The 18245-nt window shown below is 37.2% G+C and overlaps 1 protein-coding gene across 3 annotated transcripts in view; it reads left to right on the forward strand.

Annotated features, from left to right (window-relative positions):
• CLDN16 (claudin 16) overlaps window positions 1-18245 on the forward strand; it is a 71514-nt gene continuing 53269 nt past the window's right edge. The window contains exon 1 of one of the 3 annotated variants that reach the window (XM_039850709.1): window positions 1-59. The gene's annotated coding sequence lies outside the window, so the exon portion shown is untranslated. Of the gene's footprint in view, window positions 195-16017; window positions 16823-18245 lie in introns of those variants that run through there. The other 2 variants (XM_039850706.1, XM_039850707.1) reach the window with 2 other exon arrangements.

An 18245-nucleotide genomic window follows, 5' to 3' on the forward strand; every position in this document is an offset into this window, starting at 1 on the left:
GGACCATTGGCTTTTAGGGATTAGACATCCTGATCATGTGTTTCTACCTCCAGGCTGTGGTGAGATGTTCTATTCTGTGACTGCCTCTCTGCTCCTTCCTGTTCCGTCTCAATTTCTGCTGCTGCACGCTGAGATTCTACACCTGAAGGATCCAGCATCATGTCGGGGGGAGTGTTGCTGCTGAGGAGGGAAATGTGGGTGAGAAGAGCACAATAGCCCACTGGTTTAGCCTGTGTACATATGTGACTGGTGCTTGGGCTCAGCTATGTTACTGAAAACCAGGAATGAATAGAAGAGATACATAGAGAAATAAAAGTATGAGTGAGACTTTTGTGCAGGATGATAGAAGAGAGTATAGACAAAGAAACAAAATCCCCAGAGCCAGCATGTCAGATTCTCAGAAATGGTTAAAGATGAGCTAGTAAGAGAACCTTTGGGATATAAATCTTTCACTTAATGACAGTAGGTGTTAACGTTGACTTTTCAGAGCTTCTCGTGTGGCAAAAGCAGAATGGATTGATGCATTACTAAGTAAACAATCTACTGTGTAATTATTTAGGGTTTCAGAAAGGGGTTATAGTACAGATGTGAAAATTTAACATGAATTTCAGTATTAGAATGGAATGCAAAGGTTACTAAAAACCATTGGTGCATGCCTGTCACACCTACTGAATCCCTTTGGAGCTTTGAATCCCTTTGGAGCTTTTTTGAGAGGGTAGTGAGATATAAGTGGTTAAAAGTACAAACTTTTTGGACTCTAGTTCTATTACTTACTAATTGAGTAATCTTTGAAAATTTGTACAACATACCTGTGCCTTAGACTTTTCCTCTTTCAAGTGAGTAAAACTACTTGTGATCATTAAGTTACGACATGTACATTGCTTAGAACAGTAGTTGGCATATAGCAAGCACATGAAATGGTAGTTATTATTTCAAACAGTATAGATGCATTTAATTTGCTAACCCCATCATTTAAAAATGATCCTCACATATATTCTTGCTTTGATTCTATCAGAATCCCACTTAATGTCATTGTTAAATCATAGTGACAGGATATGCACGGTTTAGAAGGTAGATAAAATATTGTGTTCAGAAATCAAAAAGGCAGGAATGAGAGCGACGGGGGCTTTGGGTGAGATTTCTAGGCTCCTTCTCTGGGCCCTGGAGGGGTTTCCATAGTGAGGATTAAAAGCCAAGGGGCTCTTTCTGAGAAGGGGTGGGCCGAGACCAGAGAGAAGATGGAAATGTGGCTCCAAGTGATTCTCACTGCCAATCAGTGAGGCTCTTTGGTTTAAGATTTTTATTAAGTCTCTGCCTTGTTATCAGGTGGACGTGAAGTCCATTTAGACCCTCCCCTTAACTCCTAGGTTAGCAGAGATATCTCTTCAGAAATGAAGGGGGGAAAAAGTAGAATTTAAGCCATGAAATCTACTTTTTAGATCATAAAAACCTACTTTGAAACAAGTTGGTAAAGGACTGTTCCCTTACTTTATCCCTTTGCTTGTGTTCTGTTTGGAGAAAGGTTTCCTTTTAATCATTAGGATTCTAGAAACATCCCACTAACTTGATCATCAAGAATCAAAGTCACATTACTAATATATTTTACTTTTAATCTTCTTCATGTAACACTAACTGTATTAGTAGGTATTCCCCAGAGAAACAGAACCAACAAGATTAGATGATAGATAGATTGATGATAGATCACTGCTTTAGACATGATGTTAAATGAGTTTTATATATATTACATATAAGACATATTAAATTATTATATTTATTAGCTATTTTTATATGGAGAGAGAGAGAGAGAGAGAGTTTTATTTTAAGGAATTAGTTCATGCAATTGTGGAATCTGACAAGTCTGAAATTTGTAGAGCAGGTCAGCAGGCTGGACTCTCAGGTGAGTGTTGATGTTGCTGTTTTGAGTTGCAATTCTTGCAGTCTTGAGGAGAATTTCTTTCTTTTTTTTCCCCCCTGAAAACTTTAGTCTTTGTTTGTTAGGCCTTTAACTGATTAGATGAGGCCTACCCTCATTATGAAGGATAATCCGCTTGACTCAAAGTCTATGGACTTCAACGTTAATCACATCTAAAAAACGCCTTTACGGCAATGCTTATGTTCCACCTTCTTTCTGACTCTCTAAACAACCCAGTGCAGTGCTGAGCCCTCAACAACTCCTCAGATCAGTCATATAGAGTGAGTCGTAGGTGCTCAGTAAGTGTTGGGTAATTAAGTGAATGGACGAATGGGTGTATCTATGTGTGGAATGATGGACGAAGAATCTCCAGTCTATTTATGATGAGAAATCTGAGGCACTGGAACACATTGGTGAGTAAAAACACTTTTGACTCTCAAGGAGAGCCTGGCTTTGGTGGTGGTGGCTTGGGGGAGATAAAAACAAAAAGAGGTAGCAATGTGATAAAGATCATAATTTTTAATGCCTTGGTCTTTGGAATAAGACAGAATCAAAGATATTATACTGCTGTCTCCCTGCATTAGACATGATACTAGAGAAGTTAATTAATGTCTCTGTGTCTCTTTTTCCCCATATGTAAAATAAATATACGTAACTCACAGTGCTGTGAGAAGCAAACAAAATTGATTGAGGTAAAGCCTATAAAATTATGAGTCCTGTACCGAGAAAATGAAAAGTGTTCGATAAATGATAGCTGTACTGTAAGAACTGGATGAGAGTCAACAGAGGGTGGTAGGTAGGCTCCGATTTCATCATGTTGAACTAAATATTTGAACTAAACTCCCAGCTACGTAAGGGAGATAACATTTTAGGCAAAGGAAAGAATTTATACTAAAATATGGAGCAGTTACAAACGAGTGAGCTGTATCTCAGATTTGGCCTGAATGTGTATTTTTAAACTGTCCAGTAATGTCTAAAAGGAAATTAGCTTTGAAAAACTACATGATTTCACCTAAAAATCTAAATTCTGATCAAAAAGAGGCGGCAGTACTATGCAGCTCTAGATGGACTCTCTGGTTTTCTATTTCTCCACAGTGTCTGGTATTCTTACTTTATTCATTCATTTTACTTCTCAGGCTCCTATAGGTCTTTGGTGCCAATGTACAAATAGAAAGTGCATGTAGTAAGTAGTCGAGTGGACAGGACTTTCATACCATGCTGAGTGTGAACTTTATCATGTACTAGGCAATAAGGAGCGATCACAGAATTTTAAGCAGAGACTTGAGCAAACTTGTACTTTAGAAAGATTTTTTGAGCTGCAGGAGGCAGAGAAGTCAACTTAGTGAAAACGTTGTGGGAACAGTGTGGAAATGGGTTGGTGAGAGGGTTTGAACAATGCTAAAGGCAGAGGCATTGGAGACACAGAGATGGGTGGAGATGAATTTTGTATGCTTTTATGTCATATTAAATATTGATGCTGAGCCAAGAGCGATAATAATTTATTAAAATGTGAGTGGTTTTGTCTGCCACCACAAGACAGAGATATTATGTGTGCCCTAAAGGAGAGCATTTGATGGGAAATAAAACTTTGATTTCCTCTCTTAGTTTTAACCATTTCAAAGATGGAGGAGAAGCTGGACCTTTTGGATTTACACAGTGGGCCAGCCTTTATTATGGCTCCTTCCCAAAAGATTTCCAAGAACAATTATATTATGCATGATTTTAGTCTATAAAATGCAACTCTGCTATATTATGTAGAATGAAATTTGGGATAGGAAAGATTGAAGAATAAGAATGAGTATTGAGATTATTTCCAGTTAATATGTAGATGTGAATGACTATTTCCAGCTGGAGTTATTTAAATGTTTTCCTGAGGGCAATAGGAAAACATGAAAAGGTTTTAAGTATGAGCAAGACCTGATTAGGTTTGTTTGATAATATTTCTAACAACATTACTCTGAAGAGTGGAAAATATGTTGTGGAGGTGGACCGTAGAGAGGTGAAACAGTGATTCCATTTAGAAATATGTGATTACATTCTGGGTGGGAGCTGGAGGCCAGGACTAGAAGGTCCAAATTGACAGAAAAATGGGAATAACCAGTTGAAAAAATATGATGGAATTAGATCAATTATGTACTGGAGACCAGTTAACTGCTTAATTAAGGGACTAATGAAATATTCTAGGACAGAGATCTAACCTTTCCCCCTCGCTTACTCATATACATGGTAGAATGCAAGATTATTTGTAATTCTAGGTGTATGAGCTATAAATATTTCCCAATTCAAGAATATAATACTTAACACTTATTGAGTCCTAACTGTATGCTCACTACTCTAGGTCTTCTGCGTAAAGCTTTTAGAAACATAAACTTGACTTCTCTCTGTTTTACTGAAAATGTATTATTTCATTGCCAATATTGGCTCTAAGGAATTAACTAACTAGCTATTAAATTATTAACTTTACTGCACTGTTTTATAATACTAACAAATCAATTATGATTCATCTTCTAACTAATGTTCACTGGCTGTGTATCACAATGAAGTTGTTGAAGTCAATGTGGCAAAGTGGCTAAGAACAGGGGTTGCGGCTCCAGATATCCTGTATTACAATCTTGGTTTTGCTGGTTACTACCTGTGTACCATTAGGCAACATTAGTTATTAATTATCCTTTGGATGCCTCATTTCTTCACCTGCAAAATAAGGATATTAGTATTATTACCATCATTGAGTGGTGGAAAGGAGAGGTTCATTACATAAAACACATTTAGAAGAAGGCCTGGCACATGTTAACTGCTCAATAAGTTTTATAATAACTTGTGTAGAAGGAAGACAGGATCTGAATCAGTATGTAACAGTGAGGATGGAGAATAGGGTGGAGGTGAGAGACTTTGTAATGGGAGAAGCTGCCTTATCCTGCCATAAAATGAAGTATAAGAAAATAATTAAAGTCCTATAACCCATAGAAAATAATCAAAACTAATGGAAATTAATTTTCCAAAGGCATGTGTGTGTGTACCTTTTACCTTCAAATTAAAAATTAAACTTTCAGGATAAAATCTGCCATCGTTTCAGCCCTCTCTCCCATCTCATTTTTCTTTACCTGAGGAAGCCTTAGAAAAGACTACTTTTCTATGAAAGTTGCACAAGGTAGAGGTTAAACTAGGTGTAATCAGAATCAATGAGTAAACATGAGAGAGAGGACAAAGAATGCAACATTGCAAAAGTTCCACAGTTAGGAGTGAATTTTAAACTGATTTTCTGTTACTCTGACCCGTAATACCACATATCTGTGGGGTCAGGGCCACTAGGTGCAAGCATTTTGCTGGTTGGATACCCCTGGCCTCAGTGCTGCAGGGACCAAGCCAGCTGGAATTTGGCCGCAAAATATTATCTTCCCCCAGTAACAATTTCTCTCTACCTCTTTGATGTTAATGGTGGCTGCCACCACATCTCCACAAACTTTATTAAATATTTACTAATGATGTAATTTACTAAACATGGCTCCAGGACTTAGAACATGCAATGACTTGTTTCTGATTTGCTACATGATTATTTTATGAGAATTGTCTTTCAATCCCTTGGCAGGATATAAAAGAGAAACATTTCATTATAATCCAGATACTAACTGTGCTGTTCAATTTGGTAGCCACTAATTTTACATGTGACTATTTAAATTTTAATTAATTAAAATTAAATTAAAAATGTAATTCTTCTGTATTTTGAGTGATTAATATAGTGAGTGGCTACATACTAGACAATGCAGAAATAGAATATTCTACCATCTCAGGGTCTTTTGGTAGTCAACACTATACTGAAGTGCTTAGGTCATAGTTCCATAATTGATTTGACCAAATACACAATTTTTATATCTTTTAAAATTTTCTATCCCTCTAAAAATGAGTGTATTAGTTTTTTACAGATACTGTAACAAACTACCACAAATTTAGTGGCTTAAAACAACAAATTTATTATCTTACATTTCTCTAGTTCAGAAGACCAAAATGGGTCTCACTGGGCTAAAATTAGGTTGTTGGCAGAGCTTGGTACCTTTCTGAAGGCTCTGTTTATTGTACTTGCAAGTTCTAGATGCCTCCTGCATTCTTTTATTCTTGACTGTCTTCTCCAACTCCAAAGTCAGCAACCCTGAGCTAAATTCTCTTCTCCTTGCCATCTCTTTAAATCTCCCTCTTCCACTTATGAGGACACTTATAATAACATTGGGCTCACCGGGATAATAAAAAATAATCTCCATATCTGAAGGTCAGTTGATTATCAACTTTAATTCCAACCTTCATTCCCTCTTTGCCATGTAACGTAACATATTCTCAGGTTTGGGGAATTAAGATATAGACATCTTTGAGTGGGGCTATTTATTCTACCTACATTGATAAGTAAATGTTTTATAAAGGACAATGATTTTCTTTAAAGAGAGATCCTATGTTAAATATATTACAGATAATTATTCATATGTTTCTGATTTAATAAAAATTCCGACTACATGTAATACAATTATTTAAATTAATTAATCTCAAGAAAAATAATAATGTAATTAATATATTTAAATAATATATTAAAATGGTATATTAATATGCACCAGGTATTGAAGTTTAAGATTCTAAGAGCTTACATGTATGAACTCATGAAAGAATGAGTCAATAGAGATATCAACAGCACTTTAAGTTATAGTGTGGAATAAATGAAGGTGCTGTAGGGAATATTAATCAGAAAAATGAGGGTCTCTTTAGATACCTACTCACCTGTGTAATTTCTCTGAATTTAAGTTTTTTATGTAGGTAAAAGGAGACCAGATAAAATTATCTCTATGGTACCTTCCAACTCTTAAAATTTTCCTTTATGAAGGTAGGAGAAAAGATAAGATATTTAAAAATCACAATATCAAGAGTACAGAATTGCTCCTTATTACATCTAGATATGACAAGATGGTAGATACAAGAAGACTAAAGATTTAATAGGAGATAGTAGAGTATGTTTTATTTCTGTTATAAGATACACTCTGATTAAAGAGATAGAAAAAAATTAGGTAAAAATAGTCATCCTGAGCCTAGGAACTATGATTGCATATGCTGCTTTGTTAAGGATCAAGAGCAGAAGGAGGAATACCCAGAGAACACTTGTATTTCCAGTTGGGTTAAACTGGCAGTAATTAGTTCGAAACATGTTTAAACAACTTTTAATCTCCCTGCTTTATTTTAATCAGGTATTTAGAAAAATACATGAATATCATTGCCGTTGGAAGGGCTATAGTTTTTTTTTTTCAAAAACTATCTGACTTTATGCAAATAAACCTTCATATTCAACAAAATTCATAAACAACTTAGACTCTCTCCGCTGTAGGCATTAACATGTGTGTTGTGTAGGAGCTCATTGAAAGATTATCCCAAAGAATGAGATAAAGGCTTTTTCTTCATAAAATTCTGCAAGAGCTTTTTCAAATGAAATAAACCTTGGGTTTGAGAACTCTGAAGATCCAAAACTTCAAATCAAGGTTTTTTTTACAACTATTTTGTCTACAGGTTGTTATTCTGGAAATCAGTCAGATTCTTAGAAATCTTTGGGCCAATAATAATCTAAATATATTAACAAAAGAGCAGTGTTGAGTACCTTAAAACACTCTAACTTAAATGTATCCCTACTCGAAAACTATATATAAAATGACATATACTATCAATTAGAAATTTTCCTATGAATTGAAAACTAATTAGATAAAACTACTAAATTTCTACCTGTATCTCTATAATCTATCACTTTATCTATTGTCTATGGTATTCTGTTGACTATTGTGCAGCCCATTGAACATGACACACTCATTAAAATTTGGAATTCTCTGATTTTTGAAAAAGAAAAATGTGCTCTATCTCTCTCTGGAAATTATATATGTTTTCAATGTCTATTATACTCATTCACTCATTCAATCATCTATTCATTTTTCATATTTTTCAAGGACCTATTATTTTCCAGCCACTGGAAATATAATGTTAAAAGTGTCATATTCCAGTGGGGGTGACAGGCACATGACCAAATCATTGTAAAGTAAGTAGGTTGGTAAAGAATTATGGAAACAGAATGGAGGAGGGTGAGTGCCAGTGGCTGCACCTGGACCTCATCAAGCACATGCAGCACTTCTGCAAGTCGCTCTTCCCGGTGGTGGGCTACACCTACTGCACCATCCCCATCTACCCCAGCAGCCAGATCAGCTTCATGCTGTGCAGCAAAAACCCGAGCACCAGCTTCCGGGAGCCTGTGCACCAGCTGTCGCAGAAGCAGATAGAGCAGGTGCAGCTGAGATACTACAACTCTGAAGTGCACTGCGCAGCCTTTGTCCTGCCGGAGTTTGCCTGCAAGACTCTGTGAATGATGTGAGCTGAGCCCAGGTGCCACTGCTGATGCAGCCCAGGACCTCAGGCCAGGGAGCCCTGGACAAGACTCCCCCAGCACACCCACCGATCACGTGTTACGGGCCCCAGAATGCTGCCTGGCCTGCCCTGCTGGGCAGACTGTCTTTCTCTCTTTGTGGCTTTCAGCCTCTAAGCCTATACCATCTGTGTACAGCACCACATCTGCCTTCTGTCACTTCTCACTCACCAAACACGTGTATTTATAACAACAACAACAAAAAAAATTGAGACAGGAAAGAAAGGCCAGAGTTGGCATTAGAAAGATGTTATTTAAAACTGAATCTTAAAGAATATGAATGAATCGTTCATTGTTTCTTCCATGGATTCACTCATTGCTACTCTGTGCCAAAGCAATAGAAAAACAAAGCCATCCCTTTTATCAAGTAATCCAAAATCTTTTTGAGAAATAGACTCATAAAGACCAGAATACTCTGACTCTCTCTCTCTCTCTCTCTCTCTCTCTCCCTCTCTCTCTCTCTGTGTGTGTGTGTGTGTGTGTGTGTGTGTGTGTGTGTGTGTGTTAGCACAATAGGTGTTTGGGCAGCAGGAAGATGTAATGAGATTGGGGAAGGAAACACCAGGGAAAAAGAAAAGTATTTCAAAAATGGACATTGGAGAAATTTGGGCCAGAGTATATGTTATATCAGATAGGGAGCCATGAAATATGAAGCCTCAAGGCAGGCAAGGAAGAGAGGTTGCGAAGAGTCTGCTGAGGACTTTGGACATTATCTTTTAGGTTATATGAAAGCCCTGAGTGCTTCTATATAGAAGCGTTGGACATTTTCTGTGTGCTCCTGCTCCTCTACATCCATTTTGCAAACATCTCCACCCTTCTCTGTGTCTCGAGAGGTGAATCTTTATAGTTTCATCTGTGGTCTCTCTTGCCCTATGGCTTTGATCAAAGAGAAACACCTTTAAGAAATCAGAGTGCTGAAGGAAAGTGGAGTGGCAGATGCTATTTGTGCCTTACCTTATCTTCTTTGTTAGGATAGTACACTCATTGTCCAGGTGCTGCAGGTTGCTCTCGGCACCTTTTATTTTAGCAGCAGTGAGGAGAGCTCTTAGCTGATGAGGGCCATCTTACCAGAAGATGCCTAGGAAGTTATGTGGCCCTACACTTTATCGGTGGCCAGTAACCAGTAGTTGCCCAATGCAATGGTATAACAGCCCAGACCCCTAGTATCTGAACAGACAGTACAATCTCTTTAAACCATTGAGACTTTAGAGCTCTTCGTGGGTTCAGGCTGAGAATGAATCTCTTCTGAAATCACATCTTTGTCTAACTTCTTCCCTTGCCCTATTGTGCTTCCCTTGCCCCTTTAAAGTTTTAGGTTGATAGCACTCCCTGAATAAATCACTTACATATAATTTTCTACCATGGACTCTGCTTCTAAGGAACCTGATTTAAGATAGTTGGTACCATAAATAGTTCTGTAAAGCAAATTCTAAAGATTTAGTTCTAGAGTTAGATCATATACCAGCTGAATGGCAACAAAGACCCTGTTTCTAGTGGTAAGTGGAGTGTTGATAGTTCTTTGGATGTAGCATTGGTTGTAGCATTATAATTGCTAAGATGATGGTGATGCATTAGCTCTTACAATATCTCTGGAATTTTATAGATGCAGATAAGATAATAAAATTATGGAATGTGGAATTGGGTGGCTATCAGTGAGCATCTGCTAAAACATTCAGAAGAGAAAATTAATCACTATACAGCTAAATATGAAAGTCAGAGTTCTTCCTTGAGTCTTTGGGGAATTCCATATCACCTGCAGCTGGAGGGCATCCTGAGCTGGTAAACAGTCATAAGACTTAATGATAAGAATAGCAGAACTTCAGAGAAGGCTGAATTCATAGCCTAGCTAAGCCCCTGGATTCCATGATAAGACACATGTGCTTCAAAGAATGGGAGAGATAAACCATACAAACATTCAGTGGCTTGTTGCTTCTGAGACATATTCAGGGATCTAGAGATCAGGGGCACACTGAGATATCCCCTCCAAGTTAAAGGAGAAAGTATTGTACCTTGTGCATCTTACCATCAAAAAAAGGAGCAAAGTGCAGCAAATACCACAAAGGAATACTGCGCTGAATGATTTGACAAGTGATGTGGAAAGCTGGCAGGTTTTAGTGGGGGCTTTGTGCAAGAAAGGGCACGTCTAGTCCATAATACAAGCAGTCCTACAACTTGGGTCATGTGACCCAGCACATCCTATAATGGTGTAAGTGTTATCTGTAGGAGATAAAGATATACATGGAGTCTCTGACAAGTCCCAACAGAAAAATTTCAAAGTACACAGCTGAGATTCTGAAGCAAGATTATGCCACCTGCAGCAGAGAATGCCATCCAAAATGCAGCTGCTGAATGCTACCAGGCAAGGTATATTAGAGTTCTCCAGAGAAACAGAACAAATTATATATATTTATATATATGTATATAATATACATTCTATATTCCATATATGTTATATATGTAATATATGTATATATGATATAAAATAATATATAATAGATATTATATTATATAATAATTATGTTATAATATATATAATACTTAAACTATAAATTTATATATGAAGAAATTTATTATAGGAATTGGCTCACACAATTATAAAGGCTGAGAAGTCCCATCCATGACCTGCTCTCTGGAAGGGTTATATCTTTTTTTTTTTTTTCCAGAAATAAATGATAAAGATTTATTCAAGTGTCTTAGGGTTTGTAAACCAGAAACACACCTAGGCATAACCCCAGAAGTGTTCTAAAAAAGAAAGAAAAGTTGAGTTCTTACAGTAAAAAGTTCATTTTTGAGAATAATCAGTTCTGTATTCTTAGCCCTAGGATTGGTCCAGGATGGTTTTCATTCAGTTATTGGGCTGTCCATATGATAGATGCCAAGTGGTCTGGAGAATGAGTGTTAGGTGACGTCAGGCGATCTGGATATGTGAATCCTTCAGGGAGCACTGGGAGAGTTATCCGAAGGCCTGACATATATTTAGGCCTTGATGCAGAACTGAAAAGATCAAAAGTTAAAGTTCCTGGGCTTCTCTAGTTAAAACAAGAGTAGAATTGTTTCCACATACCTCAACTTACTTGATTTTACTAATTTAACAGCTATAGTGACTCCATTTTATTTCTTCACTCTATTCTTCAGTAAAAATATGGCAAAGAAAAGCAAAAGGTTTCAGAAAATTTTTCTGAGTAGTAATTGGGTTAAGGACAACAGTATTTGGTAGTTATCTCCTTTTTAACACCTTCCAATTATAATTGGCAAATAATACATTTTACATGTTTACTTTTTTTCCATAAGAAAGGAGAAAAAGAGCAAATTAACCCTAAATAAATGTGTATATCTATATATCCATATCTATATTTTAAAAATTGTGTACTTTAAATATGGAAGTGTTACATTTTGATCAGCCACCGTTAGGTCCAAAGGGCATAAGCAAGCTAAATGAACAAATATCCCAGACTCCCATGTCATCCAGCACAGTCTCAACAGACACCATTTACAGCTCACACTGTAACCTCATGGGAGACTCCTTATGATCAGTTTAATAGAGGACAAAAATTACTTAAGCTTGGTTCATGGATGGTTCAGCTCAGCATTTTAATGTGGGCTAAAAATGGGGCTACAACACAGCCCAACTTAGGGGAAGCTTTGAAAGACAGTAGGAATGAGAAAATTCAAACAGTAGACAGTGCTTCGGTCAGTATTACTCATCACTGAATTTTGTTGAGAGACAAGTGACTCAAAATAAAGATATGCATGAATGCGTGTGCAGAGGTGAATGGCTTGTCTCATTGATTAGAGCCCTGTAAGGAGCAAAATTGGCAGATTAGGGACAAGGAGGTACAGGGAAGAAGAATAGCTATGGATATATGAGAATGGACACAAAATATGAGGAATTTACCATTTAATGTTAGTATCATCAGAGAATATCCATTGTCAAAGAGACATAAAACAATCACGTGTGGAGGATGCCTGGTCCAATAGGTTATCAGGCAACCTCTGTGCCATGGTGGCAAAGATGAAGACTATTTACGTACTCAATGGTATGAGCTCTCACTCACTGAAACTGATCTAGCTAAGGCCACAACTAAGTGTCTAACCTATCCAGGAATAAATTTTAATGCTAATACCCTGATATGATACCGTTCTTTAAGGAAACCAACCAGATACTTGGAGGTAAGTCCATAACACCGGACCCCTCCCCTCCTGACAAGGGCAACCATCTGTCCTTAGCAGTGATGACACATATTCAAATTGCGTGTTTACCTTTCTTACCAACAGTATTAATCAGCATCACTTACAAGAACTAATAGAGTGTGATCTATTGGGTGGGAACATAATAGCAACCCAAATCAAGATATCTCCATTATGGCAAAAGAGACATGGTGCTGGGAACATAGCAAAAGAATCCTCTGGTCCTACCATATGTTGAATCATTTAGAGGCTGGTAACCCGATAGAGTACAAAAATGCCCATTTTAAAGCACAGTTTGAAGATGATATCCTGAAACGGGGATACTATCCTTCAGAAAGTAGTCTATTTATCCTAAACCAATGGCCATTATATGGTACTGTGTCTCAAGTAGGCAAAATACATGAGTTCAGAAACCAATAGATGGAGAAGTAGTGGCCATACTGCACTACTGGGAGAATTTGCGTTTCCGGTCTCCTCAACTTTAGACACTTTGCACCTAGAGGTCCTATTTCCCAGAGGAGGGATGCTTCCACTCGCAGACATAGCAAAAGTCCCACTAAACTTAAGCTATTGCTGATACTTGGACACTTAGAGTTCTTTATCAAGCAAAGAAAAAAGTTAGCATACTGGCACAACTGTATACCTTGGGGTATTTTAACTTGATTATCCTAAGGAAGCGATTGCTTAATAAGGGCATGAAGGAATATGTTTGGTACTCAGGTGCTAACTACAGGATATCTCTGGGCATTTTCATGCCTAACTAATTATAAATGAACAAGTCCAGTAATCATTGCCTGGTAAGAGTATGATAATCAGGGTATTAAGTTTCTGAGAGGTGAGAGTCTGTGTCATCTCACCAAACAAGCTACCTAAGCCATCTGAAGTTCTAGGTAAGAATAAGAGGAACTTAGAAGGGTAAGGGAAGGAGATGATAAGTATCACTTACAAACTCGAAACCAATGCAGCAAAGAAGGCTGTGATTTATACCTCTAATGCTTCTCTTACAAATTTTTCCAGAAATTGAATCCAACCCAAATTTTGAAGAAGCTGAGAACAGGTGGGAAGAACCCATTGTGAGAAGCAAGTGGATCTGAGAAATGCAAGTGGTGTACTGTGGCAGAAGCTATGGGGACCACTCCAGATCCTTTTTTGCTGGGCTGGTGCACGCAGCTCCTGGTGGCTGCAGATCTTGGCTGATAATTGCTCAAACTGGTAAATTTCTCTAGATGATTGCCTTAACACTAATTGAAGCTGCCACACCCAGAGATCTCTGAGTAGTAAAACTGTCTCCCCCGCCCCCCGCCCCCCCAGGAGTCAGTGGTTAGCCAATGACTGACTAATATACAGGTATGACTCTGCAGCCCTTCTTTCTCTGGGCAGGAAAACCTCTGGATATAATTCAGGTTCTAGAGTATCTTATGGGGTTAGATTGAGCCTAAACCTCTCCTGAAATCACTTATTTGTCTAATTCTGTCCCTTGCTTTTTCTCTCTCACCTTACTCTCTTACAGATTTCAGTTGAGTACTCTTTCACAAATCACTTGCACAAGACTACCTGTCTTATGCTCTGCTTCTAGGTTACCAGATCTAAGTTAGTTGGATGTGGCGATGCCTGCATTCCTCTACTGAGGACCACAGTCTCCTCTGGCTGTCATTTTCTGTAGCTACGATTATCTAAAGTTTCTCTTGCCTTTCCCTTTTTGGACTCCTTGTGGTAGTGGCTTTCTCTTTTTGCTAGTGCTGGAGTCTTTACCATTCCTTGAATCTTGCTCACAACTTCAGAAGCAGTCCCTTCATTTAACTCTTCTCAATTCTCTCATTTTTGTGTGATACTGATTTCCTTTCACAATCCTGACTAATAAAGTAGGGACAAGCAGGAGTGATTTGATCAGATTTTTTTTATAAAGGCCAATCTGATAGCAGTGTAGAGGAGCGATTGTAAGAAAGGCAAATCCAACTGCAAAGAGATCATTTAATAGGTTGTTGTAATAATCCAGAAAATAATTGAAAACATTTAAACGTTAATACCCATGGAGATAGCTTTTTTGGGTTAAATTTGAGAGCGTAGGTAGGCAGAAAAATTGGTTTAAGGGTTAAAATGTCCTAACTTCCTGAGAGAACCACATATATCGTCTTATGAATTCATTAAACAATGATTGTGTTCCTGAAGATCAAATAAGTTTACGCTTACTCTCTAGGAGCTTGTGGTCTTAATGGAGGATCATGCTTATTTGGATAGTTATTTTAAAAGGCAAAACAAAGTAAGTGTTATACTAGAGTTACATGTAAAAGACAGTGAAAGCACATAATAAGGAATAGCCATGACTCTAAGATTATAAAGTACATAATTGCCTAATTTTTATAACCAAACACATGTCTCCAAAGAAATTGCTATATTACCCAAACATGTTTGAGTAACTTCTTAAAATTCTCAAAAAAGCCATACATGGATTTTTATGCATTCATCTCCCAGGAGCTATGTTTAATTATCTTAATCATATTCACTACTGCTATTAAAGAGTTACAAAGAAATTACTATTAAATATCATTTAAATAGTTATTAGCATTCAATGAGTTTAATGTGCTTATAAATTGCTAACTCAAATTTTTTATGAATTATAGAGTAATGAATAGTGTGTATATGTTATATATATAGACTTTATAATTATACATGTTGCATGCTTTATTGTATATTATATATTCTCTATATATGAAAATATATTAAGATTATATAATATATTAAAACTGCATATGAGTATATAATTTTAACCAAATTTTTCTTTTAATAAAACAGAATTCAATGACTAAGTTATCCCTTGATCCTCCCAAAATAAATAAGAAAAAGTATGAAAATGTAAAAAAATACCTAAAGATTTCAGAGAACAGTGTGGCTAAAATATAGGGGTCCCCAATCCTTGGGCTGCAGTAGGTGAGCGGCAGGAAAGGGAGCAAAGCTTCATCTGTCTTTACAACAGCTCCCCAGTACTAGCTTCACCTCAGGCCATCAGGCATTAGATTCTCATGGGAGCACTGGTCCTTGGTGCCGAAAAGGTTGGGGGCGGCTGTATAGGGTATATAAGGATAAATGTCTAGAGAGAATAAAAGTTAGCTGAAGCCAAACTATGAAAGGTCTTTTTGTCCATGTGAGAATTTGGTTGGAATTTAAGGACTGATCAGATATTGACAGGGGAGGGTCAGGTAACCAAGTCTTCCAGATTGGTTGATTGAGTGGATATAATCCTATTTACAGGCATACGTGGGAGATATTATAGGTTCCATTCAGATGATCATAATAAAGCAAGTACTGCAATAAAGCAAGTCATAATCTTTTTGTTGGTGAAGGGTCTTGCCTTCAATTAGTTAAAAAAAAAAAAAATCAGTGAAGCACGGTAAAAGTACTTCTGTACTCAGAAGTGTAAGTAGAAGGAATAAGAAACTTAGGTTTTTACTCAGGAAAAAAAAAACAGGAAAAATAAGCAGAATTCTGGGACAGTGGAAGAGTGAAGCTGATGCCATTGTTAACAATGGAATTTGTGGATTTAGAGGGTGAAACAATCTGACCAAAGACACACCTGTCCCCACCCTGATACACACAGTGCTGCTTTGTTATCTGTGTTAAACTGCATTGTTAGTTACTGGTTCTTGTTGTCCTACTAATTCTGATGGTGACCAGGGAGATAGCTGGTAAGAGCTTTGGGGGCAAGTAGGCAGGCAAGATTTTTGATACTACTAGATAAGAAAGAGGTCTTTCATAATTTTTTTGTTTCTTCTGGGATATATCTCAATTTAGAGAATTTTTCTTCTCCTCCTGGATCGCACACTCACTGCACTTCAGGAATTTAATTCTCCTCCCTTAGTTGCACATTCTCCCAATGCACTTAAGGAATTTGAGCTACTTCCTATCAGTTTTGAATTTCCCTATTTGGCAATCCTGGAGTCATTTAGACATACTCTCATCTCATCGTTATATTTTTGTCCTCTGTAAACAAATCTGGTGTTTTCCCCAGGTCCATTTTTTTAGTTATGTTATCTATTATTCATTTATTTTTTAAAGGTCTTGGCTTTAAAAAATGAGTTCCTGACTCTCAGGTGTAAACAGCATGATGCTATAGAAGGCAAATGCTTTAGCCCACTGGGCTTCTGGTTACTCATTCTGACTAAAACAAAATACAGGAAGGAGCTGAAATAAATGCATGTTAGTGACTTTTCTATCCATAAAACTCTATGACTCTTAGTTTGTCCTCGGTGACCTGTGAGCCTATCCGTCTGTTCTCCCATGAAGTCATAATTGTATGTTTATTATTGTATTTACTACATTGTATTTAAGTAATCTTATTCATTTATTTATGTAATATGTATGTATTGAGCTAGTGCTAACTATATGCCAGGTACTGGCTAAGCACAAAGAACAAGATAATTGTGGCCAGTCTTTTTACAGCTTACAGTGTAACTAGGGACACAAATAAACATTCATAAGTGCGATCAACATAGCAGAAGACTGAAGTAGAGGGTACTAAGGTGTGTAAGACAGAGGGATGACTCTTAATCAAGAAGGCCTCCCTTAAGGGACTTTACACAGAAACATAAAGACTAAGAGTGTCCTGGGAATGGAAAGGAATGCTCTAGACAGAAGAAATAATGTCGAAATGTCTGGAGCTGGGAGAGAACAAAGATTTGAAAGCAGATCTGTATAGCTGGAGAAGAGAGAATGAAGGAGTGAGAAGTAAATATGAGTAGGGTATGTGGTCAGATTTTGTTCAGGGCATTCTGAGCTGTCTTAAGGTTTTGGACTCTATCATGTGGGAAGTAAAAAGCCTCTGAAAATTTCATAGGAATGAGCCCTGATCACGTTTAGATTTTAAGAGTTTCAATCTGGATTTATAATGATAATGAAAACAGAATAATACTGTATACTTACTATAGGCAGAGCTATACGTTCTTTACATAAATTATCCTACTTAATCCTCACAAAAACTGTATTAGTTTTCTAAGGCTGCTGCAACAAATTGCTATGAACTGAGTGGCTTAGAATAACAGAAATTTATTCTTCCACAGTTCTAGAGGTTTGGTGTCTGAAACCAAGGGGTCTGCGAGGTCATGCTCTCTCAGTCTCTAAGAAAGAATCCTTGGTATTCCGTGACTTGTAGATTCACCACTCTGTCCTCTGTCTTCAACTTTACATGACATTCTCCCCCATGTTTCACATATTATTTCTCCATCTGCATCTCTATGTCCAAATTTCTCTCTTTTTATAAGGATACTAGTCATTGGATTATCGCCCACTTGAATCCAGTTTGACTTCATCTTAACTCGATAGGATCTGCAAAGACCTTATTTCCAAATAATCATATTCTGAGGTTCTGAAGAGACATGAATTTTGGGGGAACACTATTTAACCTACTACAACAACCTTAAGAGGTTAACCCTATTTGAGAGGTAAGGAAACCAAGGCACTGTGAAGTTAAGAAATATGGCTAAGCTGCAGGTGTGTGAATCTAATCAAGATTACCTTAAATCAGCCCTGTCAACTCACAAGCATAGAAGTTAGAAAAATAAAGGTTTGTCATTAAAACCACTGAATTTTTGGAGTGGTTTGGTGCATAGCAATAGCTAACTGATTCACCAATTTTTTAAGGGGATCACCTAGTTGAACAAAATGTAGGATGATGAGGTATTGATGGGTGAGTCAGTGAAGGGCATGGAAAAAAAGCAG

Source organism: Pteropus medius, unplaced genomic scaffold (genome assembly GCF_902729225.1).
Source record: "Pteropus medius unplaced genomic scaffold, Ma_sr-lr_union100, whole genome shotgun sequence".
NCBI classification, from domain to species: Eukaryota; Metazoa; Chordata; class Mammalia; order Chiroptera; family Pteropodidae; genus Pteropus; species Pteropus medius.